We start from the raw sequence: 20,040 nt of genomic DNA on the forward strand, positions 1-20,040 counted from the left end.
TTTTTTTTTAAATTAATTAATTAATTAATTTATTTATTTTTGGCTGTGTTGGGTCTTCGTTTCTGTGCGAGGGCTCTCTCTAGTTGCGGCAAGTGGGGGCCACTCTTCATCACGGTGCGCAGGTCTCTCACTATCGTGGCCTCTCTTGTTGCGGAGCACAGGCTCCAGACGCGCAGGCTCAGTAGTTGTGGCTCACGGGCCTAGTTGCTCCGCGGCATGTGGGATCTTCCCAGACCAGGGCTCGAACCCGTGTCCCCTGCATTAGCAGGCAGATTCTCAACCACTGCGCCACCAGGGAAGCCCTTGCAAATCTCTTTAATGCCTTGCTTCATAGTAGATAGCTTTATTCTATTATCTGCTGTGCATAAAGTCTATTACAATATGTTGTTTTACTTGAAGAATATGAAGAAAATATAGCCTCACATGGAGGCTAGTTGGAGGGGGGAGAAGTTTTTTAAGGTAATTATTGATATTCTTCTTTGATATTTTCCTAAACCTTGACAAGTGATAGTTTCTTAAAGGTTAATTGAAATGTGATTCATTGACTATATCAATGAATTTTTCATACTCTGTTTCAGGAAAATAGATTGGTCTAACACTTTGACTGGATCTTTTACCCATACATGATTTTGAACATCATGTATTGGTCATTTGGAGAATATTGGTTTACCAAATTACACAGATCTTCTAAATGTTGACACATTACATTATACAATATAAAAAAAAAATCACACTTGTTAATTTCACCATGTATCGCATCAGAAGATATGGTTAGGTATTGGTCATGATTATGGTGGTGGCTACAACTTTTCCAAAATTCAAATTTTCACTTAACAGTTTGAATTTTATCACGGACAACAAATACTATCAACTGTTTTCCTTGAAGTGACAGGCTCATTTTAACTTTTTAAGAAAAATATCTGCCAAACACACAAGTTTGAATAACCATAGTTTGTTGTCATTCTTTCAAGTAAAAAAATGGTGTTTGTGAAAAAAGCAGCTAGTTCAGCTCACAACTCAAACAACTGCACAAGTGCTTTTCCTTGACACAATCAGCATGCTTTGGTATGCAGCAGAAGTCACTTTATACATACTGACAATTTCAGACTTTAATATAATTAATATTATTAATATTTTTACTTCTTCATCAAGGACATTCTCAAGTGAAACCAGCACTTTTAAATTAAATTTTGAAGTTAATTTTTCCTGCAAGTGCATGGTGATAAACCCCAACCACGAGAAATGTGAAAATTACACCAGGGCACGTCATAAGTGTCTCAAAACCAGTGATGAAGAGAAAGTCTTCAGGACTTCCCTGGTGATGCAGTGGTTAGGAATCCGCCTGCCAATGCAGGGGACACGGGTTCGAGCCCCGGTCAGGGAAGATCCCACATGCCATGGAGCAACTAAGACCCTGCGCCACAACTACTGAGCCTGTGCTCTAGAGCCTGCGAGCCATAACTACTGAAGCCCGCGCACCTAGAGCCCGTGCTCCGCAACAAGAGAAGCCACCGCAATGAGAAGCCCGCACGCTGCAACGAAGAGTAGTCCCTGCTCGCTGCAACTAGAGAAAACCCACACACAGCAACGAAGACCCAACACAGCCAAAATTTAATTAATTAATTAATTAATTAATTAATTAAAAAGAAAAAAAAAGAGAAAGTCTTCAAAGAATCCAGAGGGAAAAAAAAAAAGACATGTTTACATACAAAGGAACAAAGATAAGTATGACAGCTGATTTCTTGTCAGAAACAACGTAAGTAAGAAGATAATATTTTAAAGTATTAAAAAAAAAACCTGTCTACTTAGCATTCTATATCAAGTGAAAATATCTTTCAAAAATAAAGGTGAAATAAAGACTTTTTCAGACATACAAAAGCTGAAATAGTTCAGCAACAGCACACCATCATTATTAGAATGTTAAAACCATCTTTATGCCACAAGAGAAATAACATCACATGAAAAAATGAATCTTCACAAAGGAATGAAAACCACTGGAAACGGTAACCATGAGTAAATACGTAAGTGTTTTTTCTTTTTTTTTTGCCACACCATGCGGCATGCAGGATCTTAGTTTCCTGACCAGGGATTGAACCCAACCACCACGGAATTCTCAAGATTATTTTCCTATGAAATAAATCAGTAACGTAAAAGCCAGGAGGGGAAAAAATGGATGCACACTACTGTGAGATTGTTATACTGTATGTGAAGTGGTATAATATTGCTTGAAGATAGACTCTGATAAATTCAGATGCATATTATAAGCGCTACAGCAACCATTAAGATACCAAAACAATTATAGCTAATAATTCAAAAAAGGAGACACAATGAAATCATTAAAAAATTCCAAAAGAAGGCAGGAAAAGAGGAAAAAGGGAACAAAGGACAAATAGGAACATAGAAAACGATACATAAATGAACCATAACAATAATCACATTAAATATAAATGGTCTAAATGCCCCAATTAAAAGGCCAAGTTTATCAGATTGGATAAAAAAGCAAGACCCAACCATATGCTGCTTAGAAGAAATACTAAAGATCTAAGTTCAAGCTTATTTGTGTCTTAGATGGTTTTTAAACCCTCTTGGGGGTAGTATCCATATTCTTCAGTTTCACTTCATGGAAACTTCTCTAGCATGGTATATGCCACTGACAATATATGACACAGAAGTCAGGGTCCTGGAGCCACACTGGCTAAGCTCCATCTTAGCCTGCCTTAAAACTGAGGTCCGTGTGACGTCTCTACATCCACCTTGGGAGAGGCCTCTACGTGCTACAATGCTCATGAGTGGTACAGCAACTACTGTCATTGACTGCAGTTCCAGAAATTACTTGAGAAGGAAGTTAAAGTGTTAGAAGACTGAATGCACTGATTCACGTCCTCCTTCACTGATTTGTTCATGCCAATCTTGATAAATAGTCTTATTCAAGAGAGGGCTGCAGGAGAAACAGTGACTATAAGGAACCATCCCATCTAGTCTTTTATCCTCACCCTCTCCCCACGCCCAACTCTTCTTCCACTGAATTTGGCTGACAGTGGAAAAAGTCTTGAGGGGCCACTTGACTCATACCACTCCTCAGGTTCTGTGGTCTAAACCAAGTTCAGATCCAAGTTTTTCAAATCCTAGTTTTTCCAGAAAATGGACAAGTGGGTATCTTGGTTTAGGGTCAACCCAAAGCAGAGCCTGAGACAGGACTTTAGTGCAGATAGTTTACATGGGAGGTGAGTCCAAGAAAGGAGGGGCGAGCCAGTGAGGAGAGTGAAAGAGAAAAGGACGAAAAACCAAGATCAGGGAAGCGCCTCCACACTCTGGGCTTTGCCTACAACTGGGCCAACTGTGACCCTTGCAGGGGAGTCCCTGGTGCAGAGGAGAAAGACACCACATCGTGTTTCTTTTTTTTTTTAATATATGTTTATTTATTTATTTGGTTGTGCCGGGTCTTAGTTGCGGCAGGTGGGCTCCTTAGTTGCAGCAGGCGGGCTCCTTAGTTGCGGCATGCAGGCTCCTTAGTTGTGGCATGCATGTGGGATCTAGTTCCCTGACCAGGGATCAAACCCGGGCTCCCTGCGTTGGGAGTCTTATTCACTGTGCCACCAGGGAAGTCCCAGACACCACGTCTTGATATGGGATGCCGTCAGCCTGAGGTGAGTCTGAGCTCACCTGCTGCATGCAGCTGAGGCTGAAGTGCCATAGGGCACCAGCGGTGTCTGTTAGAGTGACCCAGCCTCTTCTACCCTCTGCTTCCTTGTCTGAAATGGGTATGAAATAGCTCACCTCATGCTGTGAGGCTTGAATGAGAGGATGCGTGGAGTCCCCAGCCCAAGGCCCGAATGTCAGCTTCTTTCTCGCTTCCCTGACCTCACTCCCCAAACTGCTGGTAGCAGGTACATCTGTGGGCAGTGGGCACAGATGCATCTTTGCCACACTTAGGATGAGGGTGCAATACCACTGGCCAGAACAGGAAGCAGAGAGGACAGCATGAAGAAACCATGTTTTTCTGTTCTGTCCTTTGGAGGAATCGGGCAGCATGAGGCTCTCATTGGCTGACACTTGCGACCATCTGCCTAGAGATATCACAGTCCATTTGTTGATTCGTTCTTCATCCCATCAGTGTTGATTGAGAATTTTCGCAGATTTTTAAAAAATAGCCACAAATGCTCTTTACGTACCTTCTATCAAGAGTTGAAGTTAGATTCCCTTGTGCCTACTTTGACCAATAAAATACAGTGGAAGTGACACTGTTTGCCTTTTAGACAAGGGGTCCCCGACACTGAGAAGCAGAGATGGGTCATCCTTACCGCACCCTGTGTCAACCCCTGGCCCACAGAAGCTGCAAGTATAAGTAAAATAGTGGTGGTTTTATCAATAAAATAAAATAAGGTGTCTCAGTTAGAAGGTGCATCAGTCTAGAAGTGTAGAGGAAGAGAGCTGATGGGGGCCCAAGCGACAAGCCCTTTAAGTGTATAAACAGGCTCATCTGTAAGAAGGCATTTTAATCCACCAACTATGATTATGTTAAAATAATCCCTTGGCTTTGCACAAATGAGGTGGAAAGTTGAGACTTATTAAATAAATCGTTTTGGCCTTCACATGGGCAAGTAATCTTTAGTTGTGAATGAGATCCAAGTATGTGTTCGCAAAATTTCCAGAAAATCTTCAGTAAACCCAAACTTCCTTAAAGGAGTTTATTTATGTGCCTGTCTGAAGGTTCTCCTTAGGACACTGGACTCAGTTTTCCCCTGAAAGGGTTGGCATCTAACAAACACAGTGGAGACAAACATTTGTAAAGGCGGCTCTGACACAATCCCACGAGCAGCTGTAGGGATCCAACTGCCAAGAAAGCTGTGATCATCGTTGCTCAGACTACCAGGGTCTATAGGTGGCTGCGGATGAGCACAGGAAGGCAGGCGCAGGCTCTGGCACTGGCAGGTGGAAAGGATTCGGGATCAAGCCCTCAACATGCTTTTCTGATGAAATGCCTCTGACAGGGCAGTGATGTGCAATCTCCAGATTATCATCCAGATATTTGGATTTTCTCTATTTTCCAAGCATTGCTTGGGTAATACTCTCAAGTTACAGATGATCTTTTAAAGTGGTTTTGACTTTCAGTACTCAACAATAAAAAGACAAATATCCTCAATTAACAAAAGGGCAAAGGATCTGAACATTACTCTAAAGAAAGTATATGAATGGCTAGTAAGCATGTGAAAAGATACTCAACATCATTAGTCATCAGGGAAATGAAAATCGAAACCATAATGAGACACCACTTCATACCCATTAGGATGACTCTAATAAAAAAAATGCAATAACAAGTGTCGGTGCGGATGTGGAGAAATTGGAACCCTCATATACTGCTGGTGGGAATGTAAAATGGTACAGTCGGTTTGGAAAACAGTCTGGCATTTCCTCATGAGGTTAAACACTGAGCTACCATATGACCCAGAAATTCCACTCCTAGGTATGCACCCAAGAGAAATGAAAACATAACGTCCACATGAATGTTCACAGCAGCAATATTCACAACAGCCCCAAAGTGGAAACAATCCTAATGCCTGTTAACTGATGAATGGATAAACAGAATGTGGCAAACCGAGACACTGGAATATCATTTGGCAACAAAAAGGAAATACTGACACACATGCTACAACATGGATAAACCTGAACATCATGGTAAGTGAAAGCAGTCAGTCACAAAAAGTCACGCATTACATGAGTCGACTTATATGAAATGTCCAGAATAGGCAAGTCCACAGATACACACAGTAGATTAGTGGTTGCCTAGAATTGGGGGGAAACAGGGCATAGCTGCTAATGTGTATGGAATTTCTTTCTGGGATAATGAACATGTTCTAAAATTATTTCTAATGATAGTTGCAAAACTACGTGAATATACCCCAAACCATTGAATTGTACACTTCAAATTGTACACTTTATGATATGTGGATTATATCGCAATGAAGCTGGTACATAAACAAGATTTTGAAAAAAAAGGGGGGTAGAAATAAGGGGAGTAAAAAAGCCACTCGTAAGGCCTACCACAAGAATATCAAAAGTGATGTCTTGGTATATTTCCGTCCAGTCTTTTTGGAGCAAATTTAGAAAACTATAGATAAATAAAAGGACAAACATTAAAAATTAACCTTGGCCTTCCCTGGTGGCGCAGTGGTTATGAATCCGCCTGCCAATGCAGGGGACACGGGTTCGAGCCCTGGTCCAGGAAGATCCCACATGCCGCGGAGCAACTAAGCCTGTGCGCCACAACTACTGAGACTGCGCTCTAGAGCCCGTGAGCCACAACTACTGAGCCCACGTGCCACAACTACTGAAGCCCACGCACCCTAGAGCCCGTGCTCCACAATAAGGGAAGCCACCGCAATGAGAAGCCTGTGCACTGCAACAAAGAGTAGCCCCCGCTCACCGCAACTAGAGAAAGCCCGCGCACAGCAATGAAGACCCAACACAGCCAAAAATTAAAAAAAATAAAATAAATTAAAAAAAAATTAACCTTAATTATGTTAATATCCTTATGTCCTTTACTGTGTGTATATGTGTATAATAAAATGTCTTTTTTTTTCTTATATTGTTTTATAATCTGCTTTGGAAACTTTCCAGCTTACTGAGAAAATCTTTCAATGTGTTGAAACATTTTTGTGTTTTCATTTTTCCTTTGTATGGATGTGCTGTGATTTGTTTAACACAATCTCTCTGATACTTAATGCATTTAGTTTTTCCCCAGTTTTTCATACATACAAGAAATATAATTACTTGCATCCTTCTAGACAAAATCTTGGAGCATACCAATGATTTCTTTCGCATAAAAATCCTTGGAGTGAAATTGCCAGCTCAAAGAGTATAAATGGTACTTTATTATTAGTTATATTTGCTTCTCTCTGATTTTCTTTGAACATGTATTTGTTTTCCATTTGTTCTTTTATGGGTAGCCTGTACATGATTTTTGCCATATAAAAGTTCTGTTCGCAGATTTTTTCCTCATTGATTTTAAAACTTTTGTTATATATTAAGAATATAGGACTTCCCTGATGGTGCAGTGGTTAAGAATCCGCCTGCCAATGCAGGGGACAGGGGTTCGAGCCCTGCTGCAGAGCAACCAAGCCTGTGCACCACAACTACTGAGCCTATGCTCTAGAGCCCACGAGCCACAACTACTGAGCCCGTGTGCCACAACTAGTGAAGTCCGCGTGCCTAGAGCCCCTGCTCCGTAATAAGAGAAACCACCGCAATGAAAAGCCCGTGCACCGCAACGAAGAGTAGCCCCCGCTCACCGCAACTAGAGAAAGCCCGCGGGCAGCAACGAAGACACAACACAGCCAAAAAAAAAAGAATATATATGGGTCTCATATAAGTTACTTTCTATATTTTTTTTCTTTAAAGTGTTTTCTTTGTTTATTTCTACAGAGAGTATGATTAAAGTATAGATAATCAAAACTGTCAGTTTTTACTCTGTGGTTTTTGCCTTTGGGGGTCATTCTTTGAACAGCACAACCTTTATCCTTATAGATTAAGATTCCTTACGGATTTTATATAATCCTTAAGATTATATAAAATATTCATCTATATTTTCATATAGTACTTTTATAGTTTCATACTTACCTTTAATAAATCTGAAACTTATTTTTGATATGCTGTATTTCATGGTTTTCCAAATGATCAGTCAGTTGTCCTCAAACTATGTACTAATTTTTTCCTTTCTAACTGAAAATGCAACTTTCATCACACACCACATTTCGAAAGATACTTGGGTCTGTTTTAGGTCTTTTATATTTGTTCAGTAATTGGATTTATAAAATTCATCGATCACATCTTAATTATTTAGGCTTTAAAAAATATTTTCACATATGGTAAGGCAATTACTCCCCAGTACTCTGTTAATCAAAGTTTTATCAGCTATCTTTTATATTTATTTGACCGTATGAATTTCAGAATTAATTTTCATTTAAAAGAAATCCCACTGGGGCAATCATTAAAACTGTATTAAATTTATAGATTGGTTTAGAAAAAACTGAAATCTTTGTAATACTTAAACCTTTATATCAAAGAATACACGTGACTCTCCACTTAGCTATATTCATATATAATTCGTATATTAGCTACATTCATATCCTTCAATATTATTTTGTAGTTTAAGTGAAGAAATCTTCTACAATATATTTCAGGTTAATGTTATTAGCATGTATTTTAAATTGTTGCTATTTTTATAGATGGGTATTTTTTCATATGCTATTGTCTAATGTGTTACTGATTTTTTTTAGTATTTCCTAAATGGCTTTGTATTCAATTTTCTAAAAGATTTTCAGTAGATTGGATTTGGTTTTTCAGGTAATCATATCTTTTGCAAGTAATGTTAAGTCTATCATCATTTTCTTTCTTTTCTTCCTTTCAAGTAGTTATGCTTTATTTCCTTTCCTTTTTAAAAATAAATTTATTTATTTATTTTTGGCTGCATTCGGTTTTCATTGCTGTGCGTGGGCTTTCTCTAGTTGTGGCACGCAGGCTCAGTAGTCGTGGCTCGCGGGCCCTAGAGCGCAGGCTCAGTAGTTGTGGCGCACGGGCCAGGTTGCTCCACGGCATGTGGGATCTTCCCGGACCAGGGCTCGAACCATGTCCCCTGCACTGGCAGGCGGATTCTTAACCACTGCGCCACCAGGGAAGTCCTTATTTCCTTTTCTTATTTTATTGTCTGGAGTAGAAATTCCAAAACAATGTTGATTAATAGAGGTGATACTGAGCACTCTTCTCATATTCCTCATTTTAATTAGAACCCTTCTAATATTTCACCATTCTGCAAGATATTGATTGTTGGTTTCAGATATTCGTTTTGTCTGCATTAAGGAAACATATTTCTATTATTGGTTTACAAAGACGTTTTATTTTAAAAAATTAATAGCTAAAATTAATTAGCTCTCCTCCTTTGATTAATTACATTAACAGATTTCCTAATGTTAAAGCACTAAGGTAGTCTTGTAATTAATACATATATGTATAACGTATAACTGTTAATTTGATTTGCTAACATTGCATTTAGCATCTGTATGTTCATAAATGAAATTGGGTTCATTGTTTTCTTTTTTAAAATGCCCTTGTCAGTTTTTGTATCAAAGTTGTGCAAACTTTAAGAAACGAAGCAGTACACTTGCTATCTCTTCCTATGCTTTTTAAGTGTTTAAATAATTTGCTCATAAATCCTCTAGGCCTGGCACCATCGGGGAGAGCAGTTCTTTGTCAGCTTTTGCAATTTCTTGCCTAGTTTTGATCTCCTCTCATTAAAAAAAAAACAAAAACCTTTCTTTGATTCAATTTTCCCAGAAATTAGCTTTCTTCCCAAAGATTTTAGCATGTATCAATCTAAATTATGCACACTATGCTTATAAGTTTTTTAACTTTCTCTGATAAATCTCTTCACCCTTAACATGCATTTCTTTTTTTTTCTTTTTAAAAAAAAAATAGGAATAGACTTGTCAGAGGTTTTCTCTTTTACCAGTCTTGATGAATAACTATTTATCAATAGGATAATAATTTTGTTTTCTAGTGTAATTTTTCTCATTTCTATTTTTTCATTAATTCTATCCTTTTAGTTTGCTCATGGTATTTTGTTATTCTTTTTCTATGTTTGTAAGTTAAATAAGTTCTATTTTCATAAGTTAAATTCCTAATTCATAAGTTAAATACCTAGTTTTCCCACACTTAATAAGAAAAGCATTTCAAGCCACAACTTTCCTATAAACACTCTTTTGGCCGCATCCACTAAGTCTTGATATGGAATGGGGCCATGGTTGTTAATTACAAAACAGTCTTTAATGAGAGTTTAATTTTGATTTCCATCCTGCACCAAAAGTTAGCCAGGATAGGTTTCTTTGTACAAATACCATAACTGGTTTACCTTTTCATAAGGACACAAGTTGTATTGGATTAGGGGCCCACACTACTCTGGTATGATCTCATTTTAACTTAATTACATCTGCAAGGACTCTATTTCCAAATAAGGTCACATTCTGAAGTACTAGACATTAGGGCTTCAACACATGAATTTTGTAGGGGGACCCATTTCAACCCCAAACACCTCTGTGAATACTCTATTCTTGGCCTTTCTAACAGGTTAGCCATGACACAAACCTAGCATATGAACTGGGAGAACCCCTTCCTGTACCCACGACAAGTGTCACTAATTGGTTATGGTATATTTTCCCACTAGTTCTTGAAGCAGATCCAAAACAGTTCATCAAAGTGGGCCGTAAAATAAAACGTATTTGCCGCTTCTGTTTTCTTAGCTTAGTGTTTTCTTATAAAATTGTACAAATTATTTCAATAGTAATGATTAAATAACAATTTAAAATAGTGGTATTAGTAAACCTGGGTTCCTTCTGAGTAGGTACTGCACGGTACATGAGCGGGAGATGCAAAGAGAAATTTCGTCACCAAACACTCACCAGGCCCCCTTTGTGTTCTAAGCCCTGTGCTCAGTAGCTTAAATAATACAGAGATGCATATGATCTGGTCCTTGCCTTCCAGGAGCACTGTTATAAGCAGGGAAGACAGACAGATGCAAAAAAGCTATAATGAAAAGTTCAACATGACACACATAGCTTGGCTGGGAAGTTGTTGGGAGAATACTGGTGAAGGCTTTATAGACAAGGATTCATCAGAATTGGGTGTGTCTGTCTGGTGGGACCGGCGGAGACTGGGGAAAGATGTCTCCGGGGATGGCATCAGGTGGAAGAGGGTGAAGTATGGTGTCTTAACGAGTTGGACACAGTTCCATATAGCGTCAAGGCTCTGAGTCCCATGCAGTCAGGGCAGAGGCTCCAAATAAATGTTTCTCATGTAAGAAAAAAGCCTAAGAAAAAAGCACCTCATCCATCAACAAATTATATGTTTATCAATCTCAGCAAACCAGAACAAGGTCTCTATGCAGCCCTAACGGACATCTTAAAGGCCGTTCACTACAGCCTGGGCACTTTACTCTCAGGAAAAGCTGTCAGTTCCCAACTCACAACCTATTTTATTCCCTTTGCCCATGATACTGACAAGTTGTGCTGTTTGGTTGTCTAGACCATGAAGGATGAGAACCAGCAATTTGTGACTGGATGGGACAGTATAAAAATAGGCACATGGAAAGTAAGAAGAGTTATCTACCAGTAGGTGAATTTGAGGACAGCGAATCCTCACAGAGCATAAAAAGAAACAAACAACAAGCCAAACAAACAACCAACAAAACAACAACAGCCACAGGGCAGGCAGCAGTGGGCTGAAAAAGTCCTGAGGACATCTTTGAATTGTCCTTTCAATTCCCGTCCAGCTCTGGACCTTCGTCATGCCAGCTCTGAATCATCAGGGAAAAAGATGACAGCATGTTCTGGGCCTCTCATTTAAGCAGAAAAAAAGTTCTGTGCAATGAAAGATACTGCAAACAAAAGTAGAAGATAAACGACAGGCTAGAAGAAAATATTTGCAACATATAGTAGACAAAGGATTAATGTCCATAATATTATAAAGACCTCCCACAAGTAAATAAGAAAAGCACAAATCACTCCACAGGAAAATGTGCATATACCATGAACAAGCAACCCACAGTAAAATACAAGTGGTCGATATACCCAGGAAAGATGCTCAACTTCACTAATGAAGACAATCCAATTTAAAATATGTCATCTGCACCCCCTCCAAAAAAACCTATCAGACTGGCAAAACTTACAAAAGAATGAAAACATTTAGAGCTGGTAGGAGTGTGGAAAAATGGACACGCATCCTGCCTTGTAAGGTAATTTGATGATATCTATTAAAATGTATTTTATTCCACTATTCCACTTCTGAGACTATCCTGCAGAAACACCAGCACTCATAGGAAAAGAGTCATGTGCAAGGATATAAACTGTGGTATCTTTTGCAAGAGCCCCAAACTGAAAACAGTCTTTTTTTTTGGCTGCACCATGCGGCATGCGGGATCTTAGTTCTCCGACCAGGGACTGAACCCATAACCCCTGCATTCGGAGCACAAAGTCTTAACCACTGGACCGCAAGGGAAGTTCTTAATGTTCTAATTTGGGGAGCAGCTGATGGAATATTACACAGGCATTTAAAAGAATGAAGTAGTGCTATATGTACTAACTTGGAAACATTTATGATATCCATGAAAAGTAAAAAAAAACAAAAAACAGGCTGTGTAATAAAATATACATATATGAGCTCCATTTTTTTAATATATAGAAAAATGTCTAGAATAAGAAGCACTGGGGTGTTATGAACTGGTTCGTGGGGGTAGAACCAGGGTGGAAAGGGAGACTTACTTTTTACTTCACAACCCCTTAAATTTTTTTAAAAATGGGTTTTCAGGTGAATTTTACTTTAAAGATTTTATAGATCTTCTCGAATTCTTTAACAAAGATGGGCTGTTTTATAGTAATAATAATAAAAAGGTGATTTAAAAAAAGGCTGGCACATGATGTTTGGTATTTTAAAAGGTGGGCTTCACATACCTGGGAAATTTTCCCAGTTTGCACCTCATTGTCCAACAAGGTCGGAAACATGAGCGTGGCGCACTTAACATCAGACTTGAGAGCTCTGCCTCGATTACCAAATTGAGGGAAAATGCACGCGATGATGGTGGAAGTTTAATTCTCAAACATTTGGCAGGGATGCAACACTTCTTGCCAAATTAACTGCCATTAAATCATGAAAATTAACGTGCATCTTCTTTTGTCTAAAGGGGAAGTTGTAAATGAGTATTTTCTGTATAAACTTGGACCCAGAAGATAGAGCTTCATTTCCAGTAAATGTAATCTGTAAACAAAGGGCTAAGGGGCTGTAACAATAAAGCTGCACTGAGGTACAGCGGAGACATCAGGAGAAAGGAATTCGGGGGCATGACAGCCGCCCCTCTCCCAGCCTTGGTGTTACCATGGGTACAGAGAGGAGTGGGCCATGAGGTCCCCCAGTCCCCCTGCCCACTTCGAGGCCTCTGAGTCCGTGTTATCTTCCCTGACAGAGGAGGGATTTCGATGGAAAGCAGTGGGCTGTGTCCCAAAGGAAGCCAAGGACACTGAACCTCCCATCCTCTCCGTAGTTTAGCTGTGGCACTTCACTGCTATTTTTAGCTTTCAGTTATAAAAAGTTCAGAGATAGGGCTTCCCTGGTGGTGCAGTGGTTGAGAATCTGCCTGCCAATGCAGGGGACACGGGTTCGAGCCCTGGTCTGGGAAGATCCCACATGCCGCGGAGCAACTAGGCCCGTGAGCCACAACTACTGAGCCTGCGCGTCTGGAGCCCGTGCTCCGCAACAAGAGAGGCCGCGATAATGAGAGCCCCATGCCCCGCGATGAAGAGTGGCCCCCACTTGCCGCAACCAGAGAAAGCCCTCGCGCAGAAACGAAGACCCGACACAGCCAAAAACAAATAAATAAATTAATTTAAAAAAAAAAGACACAGAGAAATGCAAGTTTCCCCCAGAAAGCCTTTGTTTAAAAAAAAAAAAAAAAAAAAGTTCAGAGACAAATGACATGCTCCATTGACCGGCTTCTCCCCCATCTCCACCTTTTAGAAGCTGGAAATCCTCACCAGGGCCGACCAGGCATCTAGAAGGTATGGCTGTGTCTAGCAGCCCACCTGCCACCCATCCCTGCCCTGGGGCTACACCGTTGCTCCAACTTCCGGTCACCATACTTCTGTCTTGGGCAGGCTGGGGACTGGCTGACACCAAGCGTTCCTCCATGACTTCAAAGTTTGCTAATTCATCACTCACCATAGCCGGCCCCCCTCGTGGCCCTCACATCCTGATTCTGCTATCACCTCTCACCACCATCAGCGTCTTGCTGCATTCTGCTCCGCAGTCTTCCCCCCATGAAGATCAGCCTCCCCCTGGCCTTGCTCACCTTTCTCAAAACTACCCAGCTCCCAAATAAGTTCCTTCTACTCAGTCCCTGGGAACCGTACTCTTTGCAGCTGAAGGCCGGCACCCTTGGCCGTCTACCTCTCACAGGCTCTGTGATCTGGCTGCTTCCAGGGCACCTCCCTGACTGTGACCCCCTCCCCAGGAGAAGCTGCTTCTTCCTCCAACAGCCCCTGGTCACAGTCCCTGGTACCCCTCCAGACGCTGCCTACACACAACCCTCCCGTTACCAGGGCTCCAAAGACTCTTCTCCCAACAGGTACTCCTGCCACGCTTTCCTACTCAGCCCCGCCTCTCCCTGACTGTGGTCTACACTATCGCTACTTTCGTCTTGCCAAAGCACAGCCTGGACCGTATTTCAAGCCCCTTTTCCGAAAACCTCAAAGGCTCCCAGGCTCCCCACCGGTCACCAATTTCAGGGCCATTCATTCCACCTGTGAAATTGATTCTAGCGACTACTCCCTGGAAAACACATCTCAGAATCTGTTCCGGTGCAGCTCACCCAAGTAAGAATCTGGACAGTGAGGAAGTGATAAGTGATACGAAGGGCAAATAGGTTTGATAGAAGAAGAATATGACTTTCTGTTACAGGCTGGCTGAGCTCTTCTTCCTGTCTTGCCCTGCAGTGTACTGGCCACCATGGGGGTCTTTTAGAAAGTGGTCTATGGCCTAAGCACATGGAGCAAAGAAGGCACTTGCATCCTTAGGAGAGAATTTTTCCGAGCACAGCAGTTGAACACTGTAGGTTACCTCTCAATCCAGGAAGGTAGGCAGTTTCTTTATATTTGAAATGGTGGTGACAAGACTTTCTGTATGTCAGGGGCAGAGGTGCCACTATGAAGGCCTCACGATGAGTGCATTGAGTGGCAAAACTGGTTCCAGGAAATAATGCTTTAAAGGGAAAATGGTCATCATGCCTGGCATTGACACTGACAGAAGACAAGTCTATGGGACAGGGTGACTTGCTGGTGATTAAGGGCTCCAGCTCTGGAGTGACCAGAGGAGTCTCAAGTCAGGAACCCTGACTCCTCTATGTACTGACTACAAAGCCTTAGGCCTCTGCCAGTTTCAGGAAATGGGAATAATAATAGCTATGATCTGTGAAATAGGGACAATTACAGTTCCTCCTCTATGGGGTTGCCTTGGGCATCAGATGAGAAAGTATACATCAAACATTCAGCACAGTCCCTGCCACATAGGGCTTAATACATCCAGCTCTCGTCTTTGCTGTGATGCTGGTAATGCCTTCCCTGGCACTGGTCAAAAGACGTGGAATCATCCCATTTCTGAGCTAGCCTCTTGGTAGCTGAGCTCTGCCTGGCTGCAGGCTTCCCACGCAGGGTTTGGGCTGTGGTCAAGGGGAGGGGAGAAGTGTTGGGGTCAGCTGAGATGCAAGAGCCTTGAAGGGTTTTAGCTTCTTCCTCTATAGAGAGGAGGGGCTGGCTCAGGGTAACGCTGAAGGTTCTCTTTGACTCTGATATTCTCGGTCTGAATACCAGGTCAGAGTTTGGCCATGGGGTCAGTCAAGTTTGACATACCTTCTGAGCACCTATTCAAGTGCCTGACAGTATGCTACACACTAGGGATTCAGCATGCATGAGACCAGTTCCTACTCTCAAGGAGTTCATGGCTGGAGGGGGAAACAGAGAACCAGATCATCACAATGCATGTGGTTAGTGTTATAACAGAGAAAAGAACACGCTGCTTTGAGGAAGGGCGGGCGCCAAGGCTGGAAGCCAGGGCTGGGAGTAACAGTGGTGGGAGGGAATGCTTCCTGGCAGGAACTGCAACATTTCTCAAAGTGGTTTTTAATAGGAACAGGATAATCCTACCATTTAAACAGATTCCAATGATTTCCTAATTGGTTTCACAAGCCCATTTTGCCTGACGTTAAATTACCTTTTCTTTGGAAACAGTTTTCACTAATGCCAGGTCTAAATAAATCTTGAGTAATAGAAACAACACTCAAGTTTAGTGTAACTGGAAACTGCTGTTTGGGATGAAGCTTAACATCGGCCAGAAAGGCTTCTCCATGTCTTACTATGGGTTGCATTAACTCTGTGCAAACACTCATGGAAAGTTGCATTGTTTTTCAGTTAACACTGGGTGGAGTCTGTCCCGGGATTCACATCTTCACACGTGAATTAAGACGTATTTTTTCATTCCACCAAATGCAGGGGGGAAAAAACAGCCACTTGTTCACAGTATGTTTCCAAAGTATTCTCTGAGGAATATTAATAAGTTTTAGGGGAAAAAAAATGATTCTCTGGCCAAATACATTTGGGAAACATAGTTTAAACAAAGACAAAGACGTTTTATCACTGTAGGCCTTCTCAGGACATATGCAACTTTGGAGTACGATTCTCTAGGAGAGAGAAAGGTACTCAAATTATTGACCAGGGAATCCTTTCTTCATGGTGTGTCTTTGGGGATTGTGATCTCAGAATATACTTTAGGAATTGCTGACCTGCAGGTATGCTGCATTTCAGGGTTCCTGCTGGGAACCCTAAAGAGCTGGATCCCCCCACTTTGCAAAGCAGAGCTTCATAGTACAACTGGTGCTTTTGGCTCCTAAGAGCAAACTGAGACCACTTGAGTAGCTACCCTGTCGCTCCCAAATTACTGTGGAAATGACCAGAGTCTGAGATAGGAGGATATGTCAGTACCAGAAACCAGGGAGGATTACCTTAAAAGACCAGCAATTGTGAGAAACTGTTGAGGTATTGTTTGGGCAAGATGGGATTGAGGGAAGAACTGAGTAAGCTATGATTCCCTGCACATGAAGGAATAGGGAGTGTGTGGAAGGGCCCCCAGCAGGACTAACCTACAAGCTTAGAGCTGCTTCGGCTTGACAGTGGCACAGAACGGGCCAAGTCTCCAGGGAGAGCCAATCTTGACCTCACGCCTCCCAGGAGACAGCATGGCGGCAGAATGCCAGTGTGCCCCATCAGGGTTGCTTGTGACTTTGGTCACCTCGCCCCACCACTGGTCCTCAGCTACAGAAAACTGAACTCCTCATCAGGTAACAGTAAAGCTAAACGATCCTCTTCTGCCCTTGTCAGGGTCTGAGAGCTCTTACTAGAATCCACATGACCAACGATGGAACCGTGCTCAACACTCGATGATGGACGCCCATACGGCGACCTCTCTAAGGGGAGCCACGCGGAAAAAATCACAAGCATGTGGACAAGAGAAGACTGAGTTAAAGAATCACAGCAACTGTTCCCACTAAAGAAAAGACTTTTTTATTTAAAAAAAAAAAAAAAAAAGGAGAGGAAAAATCTAAATTCAACTACTCAGTGTGACTCAAGAGGACATAACGCTTATGAAAAAGGCACAGCCTTTATTCAGCAAGGATTGAGTTCAGGTGAAAAGTGCAATGGCCAAATTATTAAAATATTCAATGGGAATCATGAATAGAAGATTGGGGTTGAGAAATTCTCCAAGAATTTGGAACAAAAGGATAAAGAAATTAATATGATGAACAAAACTCTGAAGTGGTAGGGAGAACAGATCCAGGAAACAGATATGGAACTTCCGGGTGGGAGAAGAGCGGGCTGAGAAGCAGCAGCAACCTGGAAAGATCCAGACAAATCTCCCCCTGGTGAAGAAGGGCTTAAGTCTGCAAACTGTAAGGGCCCATCCAGCTCCAAATAAAATTAATGAAAACAGATCTACACTAGATATTTCTAAGTGAAAGTCTTGAATTCCAAGGGTAAACTCAAAACTACAAGGGTCACAGTGGGAGAAAAGAAAAACAGCCTGCGGAGAAAAGAAAACAGGCTGGTCTCAGACCTCTCTACAGTGCTGACGTCTGAAGATGGTCTCAGACCTCTCTACAGTGCTGACGTCTGAAGATGACGGAGCATTGTTCCCGGGTTCTGACGGAGAATCCCGTGGCCCACGAAGTCTCCATACAGCCGTAAAAGAGCAATAGGAGGAACTTCTCTCATGTCCAAGGAACTGTGAAATGTAGCACCCACTCACCCATCTTGAAGAAATTATTTCAAGGCTCATCCTGGCACCGACACAAAATATGGAGGGAGCTCGGTCAAGAAGCCAGGAGAGGGGAGTGAGGAAACCAGGGAGGCTGATTAATTGTTGGTAACATAGTCCCAAACTGCACTGCAAATGGCAAACCTATTTTTTGAAAGATAGATAATGTAAAATAATAATGACCATATATCTAAATTCTAAATTACGGATCTAAAGCCCAGATTATTTCCATGTTAGTTGGCAGGGGTTGGGGAGGCAACCTAGTGTAATTCTTAAACACACAGACTCTGGAGTTGGCCTCCTTGGTTTTGTTTTTATTTATTTAAAAAAAATTTTTTTGCCGTGCTTTGCGGCATGGGGGATCCTAGTTCCCCGACCAGGGATCAAACCCGCACCCCCTGTGCTGGAAACGCAGAGTCCTAACCACTGGACCGCCAGGGAAGTCCCTGGAGTCGGTCTCCTTGGGACCGAATCCCAGCCTCACCACCCACCAGCCATGTGCCCAGCACGGCCCCAGCCTGCGGCCTGCTTTTCCCCATCAGCTCACACTTTCCCCCTGTCCGTACACTCTCCACGCGCCTCTCCATCTGCACAGCCGCTGCCTTCATTCAGGCCTCACAATTTCTCCCTGGGTTAGTCCTCTCTGGGCGCCCCTGCCATCAGGTCTATCCCTCCCCTCCTCTCACTTCATTCCAACTTCTAAAATGACCTTTAAAAACCTTCAGTGGCTTTCAGTGACTCTCCATAGAGAGCAGAGAAGGGTCCAAACTCCCAGGCTTAGCACAAAAGGCCTTGCCCCCAGGATCTGACTCCACCCATCTGCCCAGCCATCCTCCATACCAGCCACAGTGAATTATACACAGTGAATTATACACAGTTCCCAAGACAGCATCTCTCTCCCACATCAGAGTATCAGGAAGGCCTAGAGTCACTACCCACCTCTGCTACTTACTGTGTGAACTGGGCTGATTCAGTTGCTATGCTAATCCTCCAGCATCTCCTCTGCAGAATGGAGATAATAATAACGCCTGGACCTCATTAGGGTCGTCGTGAACACTGAGGCACAAAGCGCATAAAGTACTTTGCACAGCACCCGCACATAGTGGGCTCTCACAAATGAAAAGGAGGTATACCTCCTCTGCCCTATCCACACCACTCTCTGTGCCTATAAAGCACTTTTTCAACTAGCAAACTCCTATCTCTCCCTTATGTTTATGTTTCAGCTCAAAGGTTACTCTCTGCCTATCAGGCTTTCAGTGAGACTTGGCCATAGAGTGTAGGAGTGAGAAGCCAACCTTGACATTCCCAGCAGATGGAATCTACCTCCTACATGCTTTCCCCTATGAGTGCCTCTGTTATGATCCTTGATCCAGGGCTTTGCAATGACCTGCAAGCCTACCTGTCTCCTCCACTGTACTGTGAGCTCCTTAAGGGCTTACTACATCAGACTCACCCTAGGATCCCCAGGACCTAGCAAAGTACCTGGCCCATGGCAGGTGATCAGAAAGTATTCACTGAAGGAAATGGAAGGGTGGCTTGTGCCCTGCTTAAGAACGAGGAGGAGGGAAGATGTGGCCAACCGTTATTCTCCATCTCACAAGCTAAGTTCATGGCTCTGATGTCTCACCAGGACATCAGAACGAGATCTTGAGCAGGAGACTGAGTCCTGATGTGCACATGCAACCTGGGCAGGACAGAACTGGCTGAGGGTTGGAGAGAGCAGGGATCCAGCCTTTGTCTCGTGGGTGGATGTCTTCAATACAGACAAGCAGCTTTTGAAGATTTTCAAATGAAGGAAAAAAACAAACACACTATGTTCAACAAGCAAACTGCAAGAAGTGCAGGGCTGTTGTCGATGAGCTCGTGGCAGGGCTGAGGTGTCTGATAAAGTGACAACACAGGCCTGACCACTGCAGATTCTAGCTAAAACCCCAAAATAACTTCAGGCCTCTGGCATGCTGTGGCCGAGGCTTACTGAAAGTCTAGCGGCACAACGAAGCAAAACATCAGCCTCACTGATGAAAAAGCACACGAGGCCACCGAGAACCGAGCCGCTTCCTGACCAGGATGGTCCCAAGGGGAGGTAACCAGAACTTGGTCAAGCACTCCCTCCACCCGGGCAGACCTTGGCTCTCCTGT

The 20,040-nt window shown here is 42.5% G+C and overlaps 1 protein-coding gene and 1 long non-coding RNA gene across 11 annotated transcripts in view; both read right to left on the bottom strand.

Moving 5' to 3' along the window:
- ARNT2 (aryl hydrocarbon receptor nuclear translocator 2) overlaps positions 1–20,040 on the bottom strand; it is a 203,214-nt gene that overhangs the window by 55,226 nt on the left and 127,948 nt on the right. The gene's annotated exons all lie outside the window — the stretch shown is intronic.
- The window catches only part of LOC309654619, a 33,554-nt gene continuing 13,514 nt past the window's right edge, over positions 1–20,040 (bottom strand). Inside the window, exon 2 of the long non-coding RNA XR_014260347.1 lies at positions 1–20,040. This exon is cut by the window's right edge and continues 12,946 nt beyond it. This is a non-coding gene — a long non-coding RNA (uncharacterized lncRNA).

This window comes from Balaenoptera physalus (assembly GCF_965194825.1).
Source record: "Balaenoptera physalus genome assembly, chromosome: 2".
Lineage (NCBI taxonomy): Eukaryota > Metazoa > Chordata > Mammalia > Artiodactyla > Balaenopteridae > Balaenoptera > Balaenoptera physalus.